This window comes from Pseudorca crassidens, chromosome 17, assembly GCF_039906515.1.
Source record: "Pseudorca crassidens isolate mPseCra1 chromosome 17, mPseCra1.hap1, whole genome shotgun sequence".
Lineage (NCBI taxonomy): Eukaryota > Metazoa > Chordata > Mammalia > Artiodactyla > Delphinidae > Pseudorca > Pseudorca crassidens.
Window position 1 is genome coordinate 17,799,959 of NC_090312.1, and position 17,435 is coordinate 17,817,393.

The 17,435-nt window shown below is 36.5% G+C and overlaps 1 pseudogene; it reads left to right on the forward strand.

The window, feature by feature from the left end:
* LOC137210714 (metalloendopeptidase OMA1, mitochondrial-like) overlaps window positions 1-17,022 on the forward strand; it is a 42,692-nt pseudogene extending 25,670 nt beyond the window's left edge.
* The last annotated feature ends 413 nt before the right edge of the window (window positions 17,023-17,435 follow it).

The window sequence follows — 17,435 nt, forward strand, 5'->3', positions numbered from 1 at the left end:
CTTCATTACATGGGCATGATGAATTACATCATTGGCCATTAGGGATTGATTCAATCTCTAGCCTTTCTCTCTCCCTAAAGGTCAGAGGGATGGGATTGAAAGTTCCAACCCTATAATCACATGATTGGATCCACTGGCAACCCGCTCTCATTCTTAAGTTCTTTCCAAAAGCCGCCTCATTAACATAACAAAAGACGCTTTTATTGTTCTTATCACTTAAGAAGTTCCAAGATTTTTATGGAGGTCTGTGCCAGAAGAGGGGACAAAGACCAAATAAGCATTTCTTATTATAAATCACAATATCACAAAATACTCCCAACTTTTACCACCATGTGATTGGCATCACATCCCCAAAACTCTCCAAATGTCCATGTGAAATAAATGTACTGGGGTCAAGTAAGACCTCCATGACATTGAATCTAGACTCTGTACTTTAATAAATCTTTAGCAACTTAAGTGAGGTTATACAAAGTCTAATTGAGAGTTACCTTGTACCTCCAAGTTAGCTGTCCTACAAATCCCATTGTTATCCCCTGGAAAAAAATTAATAAAAAGAAACCTCAATTAAATAGGGTTGGGAGACCAGAAGGGGGTGCTCTCACACCTTGTGAACATAGCAAAGCCCAACAGGAAGAAGAGATTCCTCTTCTTTCTTTGCAAGGACTCTGGCCAATGAAAAGCCATAAGCTCTTTGTTTAAGATAGACTTCCCAAATTCCTCTTCCTCTCTATAAAAACATTCTCCTTTGTGTGGAGGACTTGCCTGTGTCTCATGGTTGCAGACCCCAAATTGCAATTCTCTGCTGATCATGAATACACCTGTCTTTGCTGGAGAAATATCTGGCAGTCTATTTGTTTCTGGTCAACACCTTCCTGTAATTCAACATACCTGAGATCAGGTCATAGTTGCAAAGCTCTTTGTGAACTTACTCAGTGTGATTCTCCAAAAAATAGTAATAAATGTTGGGTTGTGAAAATTTAATAGGATAATCCATGAAAGCAATTAACACAATAACTTGACTATAGAAAGGAGTCAGTCAATAAGTAATAGCAACAATACTAAAATGATTAATAATAATTTATTTTTTCTTTTCTTTAGAATGAAGTAAATTTTCTTTCTCCCTATGGTTTTCTTCTTTGATTCTTATTTTGTCCTGGAATTCACATAAAACAAACCTATTCCATCTCTATGTATGTATAGACTGTCTATAGAGAACACTCAATAAATGTTAGCAGGTCACCTAAAATAAAAACAATAATAGCTACTAATAATCATGTTTTGTTTTGGTCTTTTTCTTACTTTATGTAACATATTCATGACAGTCTTGTAAGATGCGTTATTGAATTAGGTTTTAACATGTGAGGATACTCTGGTCCAGAAGTTTTCATTTCAATAAGAAATGGATACAAGATTTAAGCCTGGACTGCCTGGTTGTTCCCTTCCCAATATGCTTTTCTATCTACCAGGTTAAGCTAGATTTCTGTTTCAGGGAACAAATTGCAAACACACACCCATCATTTTGTAAGCTGTAAATCTTGAGCACAAAAAAATTTTTTTAATTTAATGGTAAAATTTTAGGTACCAATGAGGATCAATGGGAAATGTATTTATTTTGAATAGAGTAATTTCTAGAATCTTTTAACTCATACAAAAAAGATATTAGTACTTCTAGACATATGTTTGAAGATGTTTACCATGTTTGAAATCTTGGAATGGATTCTGTTGATGTTACTGAAACTGGTTTAAATGGAGAGTTTGGGGTTTAGGGCTTTTACCAAGCAGCTTGACCAGCTGAAGGCAAAACATGTTTATCTAATATAATCTTGTAACATTTTGAAGACCTGGAATTTGAAGGTGACATTGCATATTTCACAAGTTTGCAGTTGCTAACAGCCACAAATGTTAGACACTCAGGAAGAGTACAGGTTGGATGTTTCAATACACCTGAATTCAAGGTGATAACAAATGCAACATTTCTTTGTTTAGCTATAAGATTTTGAACATGAATATAGTGGGCCACAAAGTTCTAGACTTGAATTTTTACCCAAGAGGATATATTACCTGGAAGTATGATGATTTAAAAACAATTAATCAGTGTATTTTTTGCTTGCTAGTTCAGTAAAAGTAAAGGAGTTAAATTCTTCCCGTAGGAGGATAAAAGACAATCATGTGGTTCTCTCTCCCTCCTCTTTGGCTCAGGCAGTTGTGATTACCTTTTCAGGATAACAATAGCAAGAATTGACAAAACAGACAGATATGCTGGAAACCCTGAGTATAAGGATCACTTTGGGCATGAAACACACAAGGGAGGAATGTTCTGGCACCAACACCACATGTGGTCACAATAACAACAGAGGGAAAAATCCAAAAAAAATTTTATGTATATTCATTATGCAAAATAAAATTCTGTTCTGAAATGTTGCATGGCTTCCATAAACAATTGTATTATTTGAAAAATAACAGAGCTACATGCCTCTGATTTATGTGAAATCTTGGCTTGGTTCTCTCATTTTGAAGAAGTTTTAGACTTTCCTTCATATTTAATTATTTAGTAAATTGAAGAATACCAAAGAAAGATTATTTTGTCCCACTGAGAAAAATCTCAATATTATGCAGTATATATTAGCTTCTCTTTTTTAAACAGAAAAACAGAAACAGATTTATAATTCTCTCCAATCTACCTCTCAAATAGCCAGAATGGCAAGAATCAACCTGGCAGAATGACAACCAAAATTGCTCTTCTAGTAGAATGTATATTCTGGGGTAAATACTGAAATAAACAAGAAAATATATAACTTCAAAGTTTTAAGCTATGAAGAAAATAAAATAATGCAGTGTAATAGAGAGTGGCTTTGGGTGTATTCATTTTCTATTTCTGCATAACAAATTGCTAGAATTCTAGCAATTTAATGCAGAACAATTTATCAACTCACAGTTTTCCTAGATCGGGAGTCTGAGCATGAGTTAACTGGGCCATCTGCTCAAGGTCTCATCAAGCTGAAATCAGGATGCTAACTGGAGTTATAGTCTCATGTGGAGCTCAGGGTCCTCTTCCAAGCACATTCATGTTGATGGCAGAATTCAGTTCCTTGCAATTGTAGGACTAAGGTTTTTGTTTTCTTACTGGCTGTTGGCCAGAGGTAATCTCAGCATCTTAAGGCCATCCTGAGGTCTATGCCATATGACTCTCTGTGGACTCTCTCACAAAATGATTTTTTACCTCTCCCATAGAAACAGAAGAATATTTCTGCTTTCAAAGGATTTGCTTGATTATGTCAAGGCCACCCAAGATAATGGCCCTTTGGATTAATTTATAGTCAACTTACTAGGAGCCTTAATTACATCTGCATACTCACTTGTGCCAAACAACATGGCATAAATCATGACAGTGATATTCTAACGTATTCACAGGTCTTATCCACACTCAAAAAGACTGGATTGTACGTGGGTATGGGTAATTGTGGGTCATCTTAGAATTCTTACTATTTCAGTGCATAGTAAGCCCACAACTCTAACTAGCATAGCCAAGAAAGACTTTCTAGGGATGTCATATTTGAGTTGAAACTTGAATGTTGAGAAGCAGCCAGCCATATAATAATCATAGAAAAAATATTCCAGCAGAAGAAATGACTGTGTGAAGTCTCTGCTGTGGGAGATAACTTTGTAGGTATGGGAAACAGAAGGCCTGAGTGCCAAGGGAAGAAGGGTAAGATCACGGAGGAACTTGCAGGTCATGCAAACTTCAAATTTTAAGGTAATTAATGGGCTGCATTACAAGATTCATATGAAATTCGAGTTCAGTAGGGAGCTCAATAGAAAGTATTAGGATGATTTAAGCAGTAAAGTACCATAATCTATTTCTTTATAAAATTTCAAAAGCTTTCAGGTTGCTTTTCATAATTACTTTATACATTTAGTAATTAAAAATGCTTGCAGAGTTCAATTACTTAGATGAAATGGAAAAATTCTTTGAAAGACAATAAATACCAATGCTCATGAAAGCAGATATAAATAACCTGTACAGCACTATATTTATTTTAAAAATTGAAATACAGTGAAAAACCTCACACGAAGAAAACTCTAGGCCATGCTGTTTTAATAGTGAATTATACCAAGTATTTAAGAAAGAAAAAGCACAATTCTTTAAAAATTCTTCCAGAAATTTGAAGAAAGAACACAACACAAATCTTTCTATAAGGATAGTGTTCTTTGAATACCAAAGCCAGACAAAGAAATTATAAGAAAAAGGAATTACAGATTTATATTCCGTATGAATATGCATCCAAAATTTCTTAATATAGTTTTGCTAAGTTAAGTCAAATCATATATAAAAGGATAATACATCATGATCAAAATTGTTATATCCTAGTAATGCAAGATTGGCTTAATATTTTAATATTTGACTTCATCAATTTAATTAACCAGATTAACAGGCTAAAAAATATGATTATCTCAGTAGATGCAGAATAACATGTATCACTATCCAATATCTATTCCTGAAAAAAAAAGTCTCATCAACCTAGAAATAGAAGTCACATTCCTTAGTCTAATAAAAGGCATCTATGAAAATCATATACTTCACACCACATTTAATGGTAAAAAACCCAAATGCTTTCCCTTGAAAGTTAGGAACAGAGAAGAATACTCAGTCACTTCTATTCAATATTGTAATAGATGTTTTAGCCAGTGCAATAAGTCAAGAAAAATATAATGACTTGGGTGTCTATATATGCAGAAAAAAAATGCTTGAATTCTTTTCCTTCCTGAAGATCACCAGCTTGCTTGGACGTGTTTGTATGACCTCAGTCTCCTTTAGAATAAGGCAGGCCTTGGTATCACCTCAATCATTTTTTTACTTCAATAGTTGAGGTAAAGGTGGAGGAGAAGGAAAGAAACAGGTGCATGGTAGATGACAGTGGCACCATTCTGATAAGCAAAGCACATTTACTTTCTTGTTTCCAGCAGCATGGCTGATGCACATCATTTAGTATTTCAAAGATACTTTATCTTTTCTCTCCTATTTAAAAACAACAAATGCTTTTGGGAGAAAAAGACACTATTTATTAAATGTAGACTGTATTACAAGTATTAGTATATAGAAGCTACTCATATTATTTTCAATAATTATTATTTTCAATCTTATTTCAACCTTATTTACTCATATCTATCCTACGACGTAGGCATTACTAACCCCAGATTTCATTTTCTAACATTAGTATGACAGAGATCATAAGTGGCAGAGCTAGAATTTGATCCCAGTTCCTTTTGACTCCAAGTCCCCTGCATGTTCTCTTACACAAACATCTTGTTACCCATGTCAATGTTCTCAGTCAGCTCTCTCCAGCCAAAGTTTTAAATATGTATAATTACTGCTTCTAATGTAGCTGTATTAAAGCAGTTTTGAAGTTAAATGAACTAGATGATATATATTAAGTCATATACGTGTGGGTTTTCCAATATCCTTCTTTCATTTTCAGCCTGAAATAGAATATTTGAAGGGTAATATTTTTATATTCCCTTGCTATTTCTATGCTGCGATTTATGTGTATATATATATATATATATATATATATATCTCTTTGGTCTGTGTTCTGCCTTTAATAGATTTGGAATACAATACAGAAAATATAAATTATACATTGGACATAATAATATTATAGAGCAACACAGGTGGTCTGGTGGATCAAACACAAGATTAAGTGTCAAGAAACTTGAGTGGAACATCTCTTGATATTTAATGCTTACTTTATTTCTTTTTTGTTCTTTTTTCTTTCTTTCATTTTCTTTCCTTTTTTGGTTTTAAGCTGCATAAGCCTTCTCTTCAGACAACTTCTTTAACTAATATCTTGGCTGTTTCCTTAGCTCCATACCTTAGCAAATCTGCCAGTAAAAACACTGTGACTTCACTCTTTGATTTTACCATGAGAACTCTTCATTTTCTCCTAAACATCTCCATCTTGGGCTTGTCTTTCAAACAATCCTTGTTAATGTGAATAATTGACAAGGCAACAAGCATTATACCAGGCGTTTAGGAAGATGCTAAATAAACTAAATAAATATTAGTTTTGCTTCTATTTCTATTACCTTGAAAATTTTATTTCACAGTCTTTTCTGTCACTGCGTTATGAGCTAAAGGAGAAAAGATAAAGAGAAACAATTGCTTTTAGCACTGACTACTTGCCCTCTGCTTCAGATTTTCCTCTTGTAAGAAGAGATATTGATGATTTTGAAATATATAGAAATAGCTTCATAGCCTAGGATCAGTGGTCCAACTAATTGATTTAAAAGATATGAATGGATTTATTAAGGGTATATTGAGTACACAAACACTATATGTAATTTATTTCTTATAGAACTTACAATCCTTTTAGTTTCTATTATATGAATTTAACAGATAAAAGAAAAGAGAACCAGAGATTTAAAGAAAATCACCCAAATGAGTAAATGCCAATGCTAAAATTTGAAATTGGAGATTTCAAGTCTCTCTGACATCAAAAACCCTTATTAGTAACATGACATTTGGCATGTTGCTTTGAGCTTCAGATTTCTCAGTTGAAAAGAAAGGTGGGTGGTGGTCATTCATTTCATTCTGAAGTATTTATTGAGCTATTATATGCTAGACATATGCTAAAGATATAATAGTAAGCTAAGCACAGAAATGATGTGTAACCTTATAGGGTGACAAATATTAAAATAAACATACTGAAAAATGAATAACCAGAAACTGATTTCAGATACTCTGGAAGATAGAAACATGATTCTATGTTTCATTCCTATGCACATAAGGAATGTTTGGAGTAGGGATAGAGGGGGAGAGGGTGGGCAATTTTCCCTTGGGAAGTCCTGAAAGAGAAAATAGTGGGAGCAGATGTTGGTGGTGAGAGGAGCATGGCTTTTTCAAGGACCCGAGTTTTGTCATTGGTACTGGATGGAGTGTAAGGGAGATTTCCACAACAAACTCTTTCTAACCAATGCAGTTGTTCTGTGGTTTAAAGTCAAACAGGGGCAAGGCTAGCCAGGGGAAAGTGCTTTGTAAATTAGGAATCACTATGTTAACATGAAGGTTTGTGGAAGTTTTGCTGATTTCTTATTTTAAATGACTAGAACGTTTCCCCCTAACTATTCTTAACGTCTTAGCATAGAGTGGAGTCTTTTCGTGGCATAAAAGTGGGGTTTATGGAGGAGCTTCTGTTTCAACAGTGACAGAGCTGGAGACAATTCTCAACAGACGTTAGCTTAACTCCTGGGGTGAAAATGTGCTTCAAAGCATCAAATATGCAGCCTCTGGCTGTTTCTAAAGAAGCCACCCAGAGACTGACAATTCTGCATTTGTAGTTTGATTAAACATAAATGTGGGCTTCTTAGCTGAAGTGGGGAGAGTCAGAGAAACCCAGGTTGTTTCATGAGCCAAAGGACAGAGGAGAATTCTCCCCACTGGAGAGTGAAGGAAGCAGTGGAGAGAAACATATAAGCTGGTGACTGATGGGTTGGTAGGTGAGTGGTCCTGCAGCAAAGACAATAAATTTCCGCCTGGGAGTCTTGCCCACCTTCCTCCCAGGTTTGCTTTCTAGTGAGGACTGCACCATACCCTCTTTCCAATGCAAGATATGGGGATAGTGACTCATCTCCTTCCCGATCAAAACTATTTTCTTTTACTCAGAGCACCTAAGAACAACTGCTTGCTGAATACAGCTTCCAAATATGTATGTAAATGTTCTTAAATCTCCTGGCTTGACTGTGTTGGGGGTTTAGGAGTCTACTGTCAGGTACTGCGTGAAGTGTTTAATGTTGCTTCTGAAGATTGTTATCTCTTGATTTAACTTGGTGCTCTGTAAAGGAAAGGCAGCACGGGGCCTGGTGACATGCATGGGCAAGGGGCTATTGCACTGGTGCTACCACTGTAGTTCATTTGTCACCAGGTAAGCTATTTATCAACCACTCAGAGCCTCAGGATCCAGCTCTGTGAGACGTTTAACCAGAAAATTCCCTTCTAGCTATAAAAATATATTCCTTATTTAGATTATTTAATTTTAGGTTTAAACTAAAAGAAAACAAGCTATCTAAATGATCATGAATGTAACAGTTAAGGTTACCCTTTTGTAATGAAAAAACACCTCCTAACTAAAGTTCATATGTTGTTACATCAGAGACAACCTGGTTTCTGAGGATGAGCATGGGGGAAGCAAAAATAAAAACAGACTGGGGTGAAAGTAACAAGACCAGGTTCTAGAACTCTGCTGCTGATAAGCTGTGTGCTCCTTCATCTCTGGTCCTTGACCTGGCTGAGACTGTTTCCTCATTTGAGAAATCCTATCCTACCTTTTTTTAAAATTAATTTTTATTGGAGTATATTTGCTTTATCTTGTTGTATTAGTTTCTACTGTACAGCAAAGTGAATCAGCTATACATATACATATATCCCCTCTTTCTTAGATTTCCTTCTGATTTAGGTCAATTACACAGAGCATTGAGTAGAGTTCCCTGAGCTATACAATAGATTCTCAATAGTTACCTATTTTATACATAGTATCAATAGTGTATATATGTCAGTCCCAATCTCCCAATCCTATCCTACCTTAAGGACAATATCAAGATAATAATCAAGACGTATTTCTGCAGCATTTGACATTCTATAAACTCTTCCTCATTTGTAATCTCAGTTCCTTCACATACCACCTTTCCAATGAGGATGGGAATACCCAGGTACGGGAAAGTTACAATGTTTCCCAGGTAACAAAATCTCATTGTCCTCATGGGGCAGATGCACACCCTAACACAAGCTCTTCAGTGAAAATGTGTCATACTCATGTAAATATCTCTTACTGCTCTAAGATAGGAAACTGTTCAATTTGCCCATGAGAAATGAAGGTGAGGACCCCAGGGAGGGGAACAGTGACTTGCGGGGGGCGGTGTGGTGAGGCTGATCCATGGTGCCTATGGGTCCCTGTACACCACCACTACACCTCTATTCCTCCTCCTATATCAGACCCTCCACCACGCATGCTACTGTCCATTATACCTCCCTACTTGGGACCAGAACCCACCTCATCTGTTTTATCCTCTCCACATTTTTTTCCTTAGCAGCTTATATCACTGAGACTTCCAAGGCCCTTGTTAGAAGGAGGTAGTTAGGGATAGGGGACTATAGTCATTGTAAGTAACATGGTCAGAACCTATGCTTACTTAGTCCATGGACCATTATCCCTACTCGGTGCACAGACTTCTATTAAGCAATGCTTGAAGGACAGATAAGGTCATGATCAAGGTCATTGATGCTGGAAATAAGTTGCTGAAATTAAGGGTCATGCAATATAATTTAAAAAGTTTCTTATATCACAAAGTCATTGAAAATGCTAATAGTAATGGACAGATGCAGGAATTATAGAGCTGCAACCATGAAGATTGTGACTTTGCATTCCTGCTACGTATCAGGTTAGACAATCTTCATTCATTCATTCAAAAGCCCTTTGTAGATCATATTCAATGTGTCAAGTAATGTGCTGGGGGTTTTAAGAAGAAAGACATAGGCTCTGTTTTGGGGGAGTACAGACATTAAGTATACATGACACATGTGCCCCTACTTATACTTTCATTCTTCTGGCAGACCTCATGAGTCACAGCACAGTTGCACTCATAAACTATCTCAGCATAGTGTAACTGATTTCAGGCTTGGTATGAGTGGTAAAACTATTTCTTCTAGTGACACTGCAGAAACATTCATGAATATATCACTGAGCTCCTACACTGTACTTGAAGTCCACTAGAATGCCCAGTTTCTGCTACATGAATATACACACCAAGAAAGGATAAGTTCCACTATCAATATTTTATTTTATTTTATTTTTCCTTATCAATATTATACTCAGCTTTCTAAGTGGATTTCTCTTCAAATGCTCAGTTTCTGACATTTCTAGTGCCCTTCACATTGGGAAGTTTGCAAATGATTTTAAGGAAGAGTTGCATGGATATTAAAGACAAGCTTTTTGCTTCTTGTATGAGGATAGCAATCTCTTCCCACTCAAGCATGTCTTCAGTGAGAATTTATGAAGTGCTTTGTGCCTATTGGACACAGCAGATTTTGCGACAATGAGAAACCATTTTTGACCTCAGTTTAATGGAGGAGACATGTATGAAAATAAATACCAATCATAATAAAGCAAAGATAGAGGAATGTACAAAGCTCTAGGAGAATCCAGGGGAGAAAAAGATTAATTCTGCCAGTGAGCATCATAAAATGCGTTTAAAAGGAGGGATATTTGAGCTGGATCTTGAAGGGTAAGTGGAGTGCTGTAGGCTGAGAGGATGAAAATAAGCTTCCTAAGAAAAGGAAGAACAGGAGATCCAAATACACTGAGGTTTGAAAACACATCATGCAAAACTAAGGGTGATAATATAGTTTGGGCTCAGATTATGAACAGACTAGAATGCCAGGTTCATAATATTATAAATGAAAGAGCAAATAATATCCCTGACTTGTTTACTAACATTATTTCCAGTTTGTGTATTTTCTAGGCTGATTAAATGTCCACAAGCCAAGGAACTATTGGTTTCTGCCACTAAATGAGCTGGTTCATCAACATGGGAAATCTTTTGTGACCTCCCAGAAGGAAAAGGAAGAGAAGGAAGGGAGAAAGGAAGGAGGAAAGGTAGTAGGGAGGAAGGAAGGAAAAAAGCAAAGAAGGGAGGAAAGGAGGGAGAGAGGAAAGGAGAGAAAGTGAGAGTGAGGGAGATCGAGATAAATTGTAACTGAGAGAAAAGAAAAAAGGAGAAAGTAGAGAGGGAAAGAAAAAGTAAGAAATCATTTGGGTTCACTGCCAACAAGAGTTAGGAAAGCTGATTTCTTAAGATAAACTGAAGTAAAACAAAATATGCTCCATATGTTGAAACTGTATACTTAGTTTGAGATAAACAAAAACATGTTTGGAGAATAGCTGCCATAATTAAAAAGAAATTAAAAGAAAGAAAGAAAAACCATCTGGGGATAAGTACATATTTAAACTCACACACACACACACACACACACACACAAACACACAGTGATTCCAAAACTTGAAGTTTTTCTTGATTTAAGTAAACTCTCTTGTTGCAAAAGGGCATTGCATCAGTCTTTGCCCAAGCACCAAACAATTTATGTTCCACACTGGAGCTATACAGAGCTACTCAGCATTACTCAAACACCAAAAGACCTTTCCAAATCCTGTCCTTTGCTCCTGCTTTCTCTGTGCTATAAACACACATACTCCCTTTTCTCTCTGGCTGACTCCGAATTCCTCCTGAGTGCCCAACTCAAATGTCAGCTTCTCCCAGCAGAGTGCCAGACACATGGCAAGGTTGATAATGCCTTCTTCATCTGTGAACTTTATGCATGTGTATAAGTTTCCTGTGGCTGCCGTAACAAAATACCACAAACTGGGTGGCTTAAAACAATAGTTTATTGTTTAACAGTTCTGGAGGCCAGAAGTCTGAAATTTGAGAGTCAAGATCAGGTTTGGTTTCTTCTGAGGACTCTGAGGGAGAATCTAGTCCATGACGTCCTCCTAACTTCTAATGATGGCTGGCAGTCTTTTGTATTCTTTGGACTATAGGTGCATCACTCCAATCTCTGCCTCCATCTTCACACGGTGTTCTCCCTGTATCTCTGTGTCTTCATATGGCCATGTTCTTATAAGGACACAAATCATGTTGGATTAGGGCCCCACCCTATTCCAGTATGACTTCACTTTAATTTATAAGACACATCAGCAATCACCTTATTTCCAAATAAGTCCACTTTATGAGGTACTGGGGGTTAGAACTTCAGCATGTCTTTTGAGGGACACAATTCAACTCATAACAACAAGACACTAATATAGATATAGTTTCACTGAAGATGTATGCATGTCTGCATCCCCAATCCCTAAAGAAGTTGATAAGAAACTCCTTTGCAAGGATTATATATATATATATATTAACCTAGTGTTTACAAACTAGCATAGTCAATTTAGTAAATTCATAGCTCATGTCTTCTAAATTGAATTACATTTTGAAAATTATGGACAGAGTGTTCCTGATTAAAGCTAAAAGGAAGTTAAGAGGTAGTTAAGTCTACACTTGAGGGGAAACACACAGCACATGGTGACACTCTTGTCATTACAATTCCAGACAGAGATTTCTACCTCTACAGTGGGCAATGTGGCAGAGGAGAACTGTTGCCTAGAATAACCTAAAGGGATGAGCATCTGAGAATGAAAGACCCATGTTCAAATATAGTTCTCTCTAGGTAGCTATATAGTATTGATACTATCACTTCTCCTCTGTTTGCCTCAGTTTATCCTCCAAAGATAATAATTAGACAAGAAAGAGAGGGACTTTAAAATTTAAAGATGTCTAAGAACTCTTTTTTCAAATGAAATTTTCTCAAAGCCCCAATTTAAATAGCAGTTCTTTGTGAAGCTGCCAGAGATCAGGTGAAGAAAGTGAGCCTGGAATGCCACTGGATTAGTCATCCCCAAGGAGTCTCCACAGAAAGCTCTAAAGAATTCTGGAAACATAGATCTAAAACTACTCAGTCAGATGAAGGTCCAGTTCATATATAGTCATAGACATAGAGGGTCATCCACTAAAAAAAGAAAAGAAGGAAGAAGAGAAGGACAAGGAGGAGGAGAAGAAGAAAAAGAAGCAGAAAAAGAAGAAGGAGAGGAGAAGAAGAGGAGGAAGAAGAAGGGGAGAGGGAAGGGGAAGAGAAAGGAGAAGGAGAAGGGGAAAGGTAGAAAACTTATTAGAAAATAAGCTGCTAGGGAGGAAAATTGTAAGGAGAACCAAAGATCTTGGACAAATTTTTCATAGCCATAGAAAGGCATTTCAAAGCATCCTCCCAATTTTATCTTTGTAGTCATATAGTAAATTCTAAATTAGGTTAGCCATATTTTTTACAAATAATGAGTTCTTCTGGAGCAGGCTCATTTGTGTTTTAACCCCCCAGTACTTATTCACTGTGCAGGACACATGATGGGCATTGTAAATGTTTGCTGAATGAATGAATTAATGCATGTTTCAAACTGTTTTAAAATTTTCAGGTAATCTTGGAAATGAATCAAGATGAGAGTAGGCATAATTTGAATGTCAGTATTCTATTGAATTTGTATAAGAGAAATGAAATACTGTGGTCAAATCTCTAGTGGCTTTATATTCCAGATTCAACACAGTTGTGAAGAGGGAACACAGAAAATAGACATTTTTTCGAAATTGTCTTGGAAATTAGCCCAAGAGCCAAATGTTTTACTTATTGGTATGTTTCTTATCTCAGACCGTAACTAGTAAACATTTCAGATCACACATACACACAATGTTTGTTTGTATTTACTGTAATTCCCTATGCAACTCCAGATGCTTGGACCATTTAGGCATCTAATACATGTTTGATGAATTAAGGAATAAATGAAGGGACACTTGAATAAAATGAGCTAAGATTCTGACTTCCATTAGCAAGCTGTTACCAGTTTTCATTGGCCTAGTTTAAATGTAGTCCATCCATTTGGAAAAAAGGAATGGAAAAACATGGTACAAAGAACTGATCTGTCCAATGCTTTTTAATCAATACTTAAAATATAATCACTTGTAAAACATTTCGTACTGCATGAGGTAGAATACTGTGTTTTGGCTCCGGGCTTGTCCCCACATTACTATGTGAGATTAAGTTTTTGGCTAAGAAGATTGAGCTTGGTCTCACCTACATTAATATATTCTGACTTTATAGAACAAAGATGAGATTTTCTTTAGGTCTGATATAGTCCAAGATGATTCTGACATGATTATATATGAGGTTGGACCATTACAATATGTGTACATCCCAGGCAGCCTTTTGATTTGGTATCTTTGGTAGGCAGGCATCATCTCAAAGTTTTACTTTAAAGAAATAAAATTTTGTCTCTTTGATTAATTTCTAGGGAAAGTTGTAGAAAAAAATTCACCCTCTGTGCCTCAAGCAACACACCTCTGGCTCCATACTTATATTGCACCCTATTTTCGAAAGATCTGCAATTAAGTGGAGACCTTCTTCTTCTTTTTTTTTTTAATTAATTTATTTATTTATTATTTATTTTTGGCTGTGTTGGGTCTTCATTGCCGCATGTGGGCTTTCTTTAGTTGTGACGAGCAGGGGCTGTTCTTTGTTGCAGTACGCGGGCTTCTCATTGCAGTGGCTTCTCTTGTTGCAGAGCACGGGCTCTCGGTGCACGGGCTTCAGTAGTTGTGGCATGTGGGCTCAGTAGTTGTGGTTCGTGGGCTCTAGAGCACAGGCTCAGTAGTTGTGGCACATGGGCTTAGTTGCTCTGCGGCATGATCCTGGACCAGGGCTCGAACCCGTGTCCCCTGCATTGGCAGGTGGATTCTTAACCACTGTGCCACCAGGGAAGTCCACTGGAGAACTTCTTCCTACAAGAAAGTTTTATTGGGTATTATTTGAAAGTGGAACATGAACGGGAGTGGTAAGGGATTGCACTTACAGCTCCTGTAGCTTATCAAACGTTTTTTCCAACTATATACCATACTGCCCTGAAAATTCTGGCAAATTAAGCATTCTCTACCTCCTGACACTTCCCACTCACTTTGTAAATTATTTCCCTGATTGATGTCAGTGTGACACGCCATGTTGGATCACGCATTTATACAGCAGCTTAAAACTCACAGTGCTTTCATTGGCCTTATGTAGATAAAGTCTCCAGATCTTAGTAGAATTAGCTGGTGAGATTGATTTCTACTCATTTTTCAAGTAGGGAAATTGAGTCTCAGCACTTTCACGATTTATGAAAGGATAGATAATAAAAATGGATGGAATAGTGCTTTGAATCTGAGTATTTGATTTCTAGTTCAAGGCTAATTGACTATACCATAGTGCTCTAATGAGCGTTCAAGAATCAGATTTGCAAAAAAAAAGAAAACTCAGCTTTACTTGTTCATACATTCTTTCCTTCAACGTATTGACTGAGCATCTATTATTTGCAGGTATTGTGTCTGGTGTTGGTGTTCTAATGGGAATCAAGCCAAAACCCTTTCTTTCATTGAGTTTACAGTAAGGGAGAAAAAGATATAGACAATTGCAAAGCTTACTAACTCAACCAGAAAAGCAAATAAACAAACACAGTCACTAATTGGAGGGACTCATCACTTTTGCCACTGTTAGGATAAATCAAGCAAAAGAAAGATAAGCTTCATCTGTGGATTGTAGTCGGCTGGTAGAAATTGTGTTTTCTTCTGATTTAATTCACTGGCCAACTGGAGAAAATGTAACACACTAGCTGTAACCTCACCAGACTGTCATTTAGTGCAAATGAACCATATAGTAAGTCAGTATCAGGGCCTGGGAATAAATCAGTGTGGTAAGTTGACTTTTCTGCTTGGAAACTTTTATTTCCATAGGATTTTCAATAACAAAAGAACAGGATGCCTCTAGAGTACCAGATGTAAGGAAATTTGGATGACTACACAAAAATTACTGCATAGAATGACTCTTTTTCAAGGCACCTACTGATAAAAGAAGTTGTGTTCATCCCTGCTCTTTCAATATTGTGTCCTCCAAATTGTTCTCCCATAAGAGACATCAGGAGTTTCCACATTTCACAGTTTCAACTTGACCGATTCCTCTCTTATTGATAATTCTTAAACCAGTGCAGAAACTACTTGTAATCATTGTAAGTATTCAGGGAAATAAGGAAATGGTGGCAAATACTTCCTCCTAATCAGAAGGAACTATCTAAAGAAAGTATAAAGAAGACAAAAATTGGAAGTTATTACTTGGATTGCTACTTGCAGTTGTTTTATTTTACTCAGCTGGAGTAAGTCCAGTCATAGGAAAGAGCAAGCTACTATAATTGGGAAAAGAACATTTCAGAATTTTATCAGTACTGGAACGTGAAACATGAATGGAAGAATTTTAAAATGATATGCTAACTCAGAAAGATGCCCCAAATCCCAATCCTTCCCTCCCTCACACCCTTCCCCCTTGGCATTTGGGATTAGCAGATGCAAACTAGTATATATAGGATTTATAAACAAGGTCCTACTGTATAGCACAGGGAACTATATTCAGTATCCCGTGATAAACCATAAAAGACAAGAATAAGAAAAATAATATGTATATATAACTGAATCACTTTGCTGTATAGCAGAAATTAACATAACATTGTAAATCAACTATACTCCAATAAAATAAGGAAAAGAAAAACAACCAATACCACTGTTAAGGACAAGAAGTGGTTTATCATCTAACTGAGCACAGTAAAGATATCCTAGGGATCTCTGAGATTATTCATGTGGTTGATTCCCCAGATAAATGCCTTTGTGATTCCAATTTTAGTATATGTGCTGAGCCAGCACTTCCTTTGTGATTCCAAATGGACAAATGTTTATCTTCACTGAGCTTTTACATAGTGGAACTGATATTCATCAACTTTTCTTCCTTCTGGGCTATGAAATAGAACGTGCAGTACTTGGGCAGGCTGCAATAAAAGACTAGCTTGATTGATTTATTGGATTTCTTAGGTCTGATTTTTCACACAGTGATTTGGGCCGTTTGTCCTTGAGATAGTTGGGCACTTTTGAGAAAGTCCGCATTGCAAGAGTATATGTTTGATTGACCAAACAGTAGAATATTAGAGGCTGAAGTTGACAAAATTGGACTATAGTTTGCTGCAAAGTCTTGTGTGGATGTCAGAGCCAGTCCAGTGTTTCAGCAGCAGATGAAATTTGCAGGTAGCCTCCATGGTCATCCCAAGTTTCCAGAATGGTTATGCACACACCATTGTCATGGAAATTGAGCTGAGCACTTTGATAGATTCTTACCACTGGCTCTCTGTAATTGCCTACTGCTTTCTGGACCAGACCCTCAATTACTATTCAAACTTGGCATGAAGCATTTTCTTGAAGAAGCAGAAAAAGAAGACCTAAATATCACTGTTAAAAAAAATGGATACTCTTCCCATTTAAAAACAGGAGCAAATGCCATTAACATACAGAGTTGAGAAAAAAGACTGGAAGTTGATTTGAAATGTTTGAGACACAGGACGTGTAGAATGCAGCAATCTATCATTTTTATATTACTTTATTAAAAATGTTTGACATGAAAACAAAAGTGGATAGTCAGGGTCAAGCCATCTATGTTACAGGCGTTAACTAAATTCCTCTGATGTATTTATTTTTTATGAACCACTGATTATTTTAATCTATTTTAAAATTTTTCAATGAGAAAAATGTCACAGAATAAATTTATATTACACTTTAAAAAAAAGTATTAATTGCATCTCTACTGTGTGCAAGGGATTACTCTAAGCCTGTGGGGAAAGTGACCCAGAAATCAATCCATCCTTGCAGAAAGCCTGTTACTCAGTCTCTGAAAAATCAAGCAGCTCAGTCTTTAGCCTCCATTTGGAGGATGCCATGTACCTGGCTCGAGAATGGAA